The 5806-nt window shown below is 46.7% G+C and overlaps 1 long non-coding RNA gene across 1 annotated transcript in view; it reads left to right on the top strand.

Annotated features, from left to right (window-relative positions):
• The first annotated feature begins 175 nt into the window (after positions 1–175).
• The window catches only part of LOC102377641, a 43989-nt gene continuing 38358 nt past the window's right edge, over positions 176–5806 (top strand). Inside the window, exon 1 of the long non-coding RNA XR_323543.1 lies at positions 176–212. This is a non-coding gene — a long non-coding RNA (uncharacterized LOC102377641). The remainder of the gene's footprint in view (positions 213–5806) is intronic.

Here is a 5806-nt window from a genome sequence, read left to right as displayed (position 1 = left end):
TGGAAGGGGGGGGCAGGGAGTGGGGGGGAATGCAGAGAAGGGACCTGAGCTGCAGGAGCTCAGAAGGGCTTCACCTGTCGGTGGCCATCTTGAAAGAAAGAAAGAAAGAAAGACAAGAATCAATGACTCCTGGGTAGAAGCTCCTTTGTTAAAAACACAGATGACCAAGCTGAAACTACAAAGTCAAAATGGGCACTTATTTCTGCATGCCAGTAGGTAGCTTTGGATTTGGTTTTGTTTGTTTATCTGTTTGTTTTTTTGCTTTGTTTTGCTTTGTTTTTGCATTTGTCCCTCTGTTTCTGTCTGGACTCACATGGTGTATGTGAGTAATAAGCCTCTGAAAATTGGGGGTTAGTTACTGTGGACATATTGATGCTGGTGTGGCAAAGTCTCTGCTAAAATAGAAAGAGGGAGGAATACAATTTCAATAAGAGGAGTCTGTTTTTAAGCTGGGATGTTGAAGAAATCTCTCTCAACTGTAATTAACTTGTAAATGACTGATTTGTGCAAGTTAGATCTGTCGAATTATCAGACACAGACTGTTGCTCATGCATGCTTTGCTTTCATGACAATATTTATACAGAAAACAATTATATTATCAATCTACACATCTACCCTCCAATGAGATTGCTAATGCTGCTGCTGTACCAAACAAAGACAAATGGCGATCCACATCCTTAGCAGAAAGAAGGGTTTAAGTAAATTATTCCTTGACATTAATAGAATAACATGCGTCTTGTTACAGGCAGCAAGTTTGAAAAGGATACTGTGGCTGGAAAGTTGTTCAGATGGATGCTAATATTAACCGCTTCAGTTTGAGATCCTAGCTTCCAGATAAATATACAAGTGAATTGGTAGAACAAGACCAGGGTAGAATTTCCCCTTTACCTAACTCTTTTAAAGTAATAAAATTTCCCCTTTATTTAAGTCTAATAATAGTAATCCCAGATTTACTGGGGTACCACTGAAATCTAAAGCAAAAGCTTCCATTAACTTCACCTGGGCAGGATCAAATCATAAAAATATCTGCACCTATTTTCCTGTTCTTATTCTCACTCTTCCTCATAACTAAAGCTCATATCTCTCTAAGTGAAGAATTGTATAGAGCTACTACATCAATACTTGAAAGAGCATGTATGTGTATCTAGGACAATGGTGGTGAAACTTTTGTCCTGTGGGCCGGATAGGCAGTGCTCATTCCATCCCGAGGCCAGATCCTGTCAGTGGGCCCTACCCGGTGCATGAGATAGGTGTGGCAGGGACCGATTTGGCTGTGTAGAGGGGGGCAGGAGGCATCCCAGCCCCATCCAGCCACATGGGAGGGAGAGGGCATAGCCCAATCCTAATCTGGCCTTGCACAGGGGAAAGGAGCATGGCCTGGCCCCAACATGGCCTTCTGGTGGGGAGAGAGCATGACCCAGCAGCAACTCAGGCCCCAGGGCTTGGAAATTTGGCAGCAGAGGAAGGGTAGCAAAATTAACTGTCACTACTCTATACTTGTCAAATTTCCCATCCCATGGGGAGCCCCACAAGCCAGATGCCATGGCTCTGTGTACCAGATTTGGCCCACAGGCTGAGCATCAAGCACCTCTGATCTAAGAGAATCATAAGAAAAAAAAATTGCACTGCTTCTAAAGATAAGAAAAACTCTTAGGCTAGGGACAGAAGTTGAGCATAAACCAGTTTAAGTCATCAGAAACTGGTTTAAACCAGTAACAGAACAGAAGTTCAGTGCACATAAACCAGTTTCAAAATGGCTGAACCTAGTTTAGGATAAACCTAGTTGAATGTAGTATTAGACTTAACTGATTTGGGTCAAGCCAGTTTTTGAAATTTCTGTCCCAGACCTGTCCCTGGTTTAAGTTAAATCAGAGTCCCCCAGCATCCCAGCAAGCTTTCTACCCATGGGCTGGCCTGTGCTGTCTGCTGCAACAGAGAAGGGTTAGGGGAAAGGTAGACAGGGAATGCCCACCCCCAGCAAATTTCAGCTGGGGTCTGAGGCCAGGGAGAGGGGATTAAACCCCTTTCTCCCAGTTAAAGCCCCTATCCTCTGAGTACAGAGCTGCCCTGCCCTGCTAAATTTACTGAAAATTACTGCTGGCTGTGACTGTGGACTACGAATCCCAGAGGCACCTGGAAGCAGGAAGAGAAAATGATGTGCAACCCTGCAGGGTCCTGCTGCTGTAATTCTGGACTGCAAATCCCAGAGACCTCGGGGGCAGCAGGAAGAGGAAGTGAGCACACAGCCCATGCTGGCTACATGCCAGAGACCTGTGCTTTGGCACCCCCTGGGTTTTGGCCTGAGCCACTGCAGATATGTGGATATATTTCCTGAATCAAAAGTTAACATGTGTCCAGTTTCACAGTTTCATAGTGTTTAGGGCAGGGGCAAAATACAGCCCACCAGGCCATTCTATCTGGCCCACGGGGCCTCTAAAATTTTTGAAAATAAATATTTATCTACCCCTGGCTCATGTCAAAGATGACAGGGGCAGGACAGCCCCGTGTGGGCTGGAAGTAGCTGCAGCAGGAAGTGCCGGCCATGAGGAGGGGGAGCAGCTGCTTTTCCCTTGCACTGAGCAGCAGTATGTTCCGTGCCACTGCTGCTCAGTCCAGATGGGCAGCGTGGGGCGAGTGGGGTCAGGGCTGTGCACTGGTCCCTGCCTGTATTGCAGGGCTGGGGTGGGGTCACTGCGAGTGAGCTGACGCGCGGGAGCCAGTGGTAGCCAGTGGGAGTGTGGGGCCCACACCAGTGTCCTGGGTTCAGTGCCGGCGGGGCCCAGAGCAGGGGCTGACCCAGCTGGCAGGGGCTCTATCGGGCCAGGTCAGCCCCCCCCCACTGGTGCAGCCCAGCCTGGCTCCACAGACCCCTGCCAGTCCACACCCCATGCTCCTACCACCCCACTCTGGGCCCCACTGGCGCTGGCCCCAGGCCACTGGTGCAGGGCCCGCACTTCCACTCGCTTCCACTCCCCCGCCCCCGCTGCTTTCTCCCTTTCCTGCCTGCTGGCCACAATGTACCACATGGCTCCCATACCCACATCCATACCCCCACACACAAATCCATGCATCCCCACAAGTCCCCATATGCAATCACTTCTGCATATACAGCACAAACACACAGATCAGAAAAAAATATTTTTTAAATTAAATTAAAATATATTATTATGGGTGTTTGATTTTTAGTATGTAATTTGTTTTTCCCCCCTAAGATGGCAAACCCTTTCCCCCAAAGGAGTACTTCCAGGTAGCAAGGGGAGGGACTTCTGATGGCAAAGGTCAGAGGTTAGGGGACGGGACTTCCTGTCCCAAGATGGCAACCATGAGGTGGGGCACCTATCGAGGGGCAGGGCTACCCATGCAGACCTTGACAGCTTGCCAAAACTGGATACGTGGCCCTCTGCCTGAAATAATGTCCTCCCCTCCCCCACAGTTTAGGGTCTGGAAGGGACCTTACAGATCATAGGGTTGTTTCTCAGTTTAATCTCTGCAGCCTTGACTAACCACCAAAGACTGAATCAATTCAGCGTGGGGCTTTTTGACTGTCTGTACTTAGCCCAAATGACAATTGTAGGCATGTCTAGACTAGGAAAATGGGTCATGTTTAAAATTGTGTTAGTGAAAATGTGCTAATCTGTTTCAAATGTTTGTAGTTAGGCTTTAACCCCATTTTAAAAAACATGATAGTTTCCCTCAGGGGAAACTCTCTGCAAAACTATTTAAAAACATGTTAATGTGTTAACTTATTATCAAACATGACCTATTTTCAAAGCCTAAACAGGGTCTATGTGTGGATATCTATGTGTGTGGTCTCTTAAGTTCTTTACACTGAAACTTCTCAGCATGTGCTGAAGAACAGTTTATCTCATCTCAACTAGAATTTTAGGAGACGGACTAAGCTAGCTAACTTGATCTAACATCACACCCTTAAATCTCAGCCAAGATAACACCTTTGACTTCACTTTTGAAGCTATTTTCTCTCTTTGGCTTGTCTGGAAGATTGGGTAGAAGAAACACTGCAAAATCAATCACTCTGCATATTCAGTAACAAAAAAAGTTTATTAACTCAGAGATGAGTTTGCCCTGTTGTCTCTTGTCCCCTTGTAGAAAGTTGAGATCAGTTAAACTCATATTTCTGAAAGTAGAAGTATGCATCAGTACAACCTTAACTCTGCTCCCCACTGCTGGCAATAGCCAATGGGACTTATCTGCCTGCATTCTGTCTGCTTTAACTGCATACACTGAACGTTGGAAAGATCATTTGGAGCAGCGTGGCAGAGCTGTGATTGTGATGTGAAGTGATCCTTGTGGTTCCTGCCTTTCAGGAAGGAGTGTGCCCCTCTGACTGACCCCTGGGTGTTTTCTCAAAGACAAACAGTGTGTATTTGTAGCAAAACCCCCAGTTTTTGTTTTTGTATTTAGTTTAAAATGCATTCCCTCCCCTTCCCCAACCATTTCTGACTTTTTCTCTGTCTCTCTATTCCCTATAGATATACGTGAGCTCAGACTTAGGATAAGCTTTAAACATTTTTGTTCTGGTAGCAAGTTTTTGGTTTTGGATAAATAGTAAATTCCATCTCCCCTTTTCTGCCACCTCTCAGCTTCTCCTTGCTTTCCTGCTGTCCCTGCTGCTTTTCCTGCGATTTTCTGCTGTCCGTATCTCTGTTTTCAGGCTTCCCCTGCACCTTCTGTAATCCCCCCCCAGCTTTACAGCTCCACTTAGCTGTCTTGCAGTTCGCTCTAGCAGCTGGAGCCTTGCTCCAGCTTCCAGCACTTACTACTTCTCTAGCTGCCCCAAAGCCATGCTCTGGCTCCCCACACCCAGAGCCCCTCTTTAACACCCACACTTTCCCTTAGTCCCATTTTTCCCTCTCCCCATCTACCTTTTCAGCTTCCCCGTAGCTCTGGCTCCAGTCCCAGCGTATGTGCCGACATACTTCCTTGTGCTGCAGGTTTTGGGCGTTGGCTTTTAATTGATTAAGATCAATTAACCTAAAGTTACCCCTGAGCCTCAGTTCTTCAGCCCAGGCCCCTCTAGTCTACCAGTTCTAATCTCGGTCCTGGTGGCTTTCATTTCCAGTAACTTTAACTCCTTACACTTCTACTTTCTTACCTTAACCTTTCCCCAGGTATCCCAAGTACACCAAGCACATGCATACGTACACATCACAACACCCAACTTAGGAACTCACTTGTGTGTGTGTGTAGGTGGGTGCAGGGGTTTGGGTTGTAGCCGTGTTGGTCTAAGTACATAGGTAGACAAGGTTCCTTGGGTGAATTTGATATCTTTTATTAGACCAACCCAAATGGTTGGAGAATAGTTATTAAGCAAGCTTTCGGACTCAAAAACCCTTCGTCAAGCTAAGGAAGCTTCAGCAGTTGGTGTGTGCTCTTCCTGGCTGGAATGAAAAGTAAAGAAGCCAGGGGCTGGGCTGGGCTGGGGAGTCAGTTGCCAGGCAGATTGTAATGTATCAAAAATCCAATGTCTATGTTTAGTCCCTGATCTCTAGTATCCAGCAGGTTGATGAAATGGAGCTCATAGGCTCGTCTCTGGGAAGTGTTGTGTAAGTTTCCCTTGAGGATCAGGACTGAGAGATTGGAGAGAGAGTGGCCCTCCTGTGAAAAATGTGCCCCCACCGGTAATTGGGTGTTTCTGTCTTTGATGGATTTCCGGTGTGCATTCATTCTGGTGCGCAGTTGTTGTCTGGTCTCTCCTACATATCTTCCATCAGGGCATTTGGTGCATTGGATGAGGTATACTACATTCCTGGAGGTGCAGCTGTAAGATCCTGGGATGCTGATGGCT

Source organism: Alligator sinensis, unplaced genomic scaffold (assembly GCF_000455745.1).
Source record: "Alligator sinensis unplaced genomic scaffold, ASM45574v1 scaffold917_1, whole genome shotgun sequence".
Taxonomy (NCBI): Eukaryota; Metazoa; Chordata; order Crocodylia; family Alligatoridae; genus Alligator; species Alligator sinensis.
The sequence above is the reverse complement of the archived record's forward strand: the minus strand, read 5'-3'. Positions and strand labels throughout refer to the sequence as shown.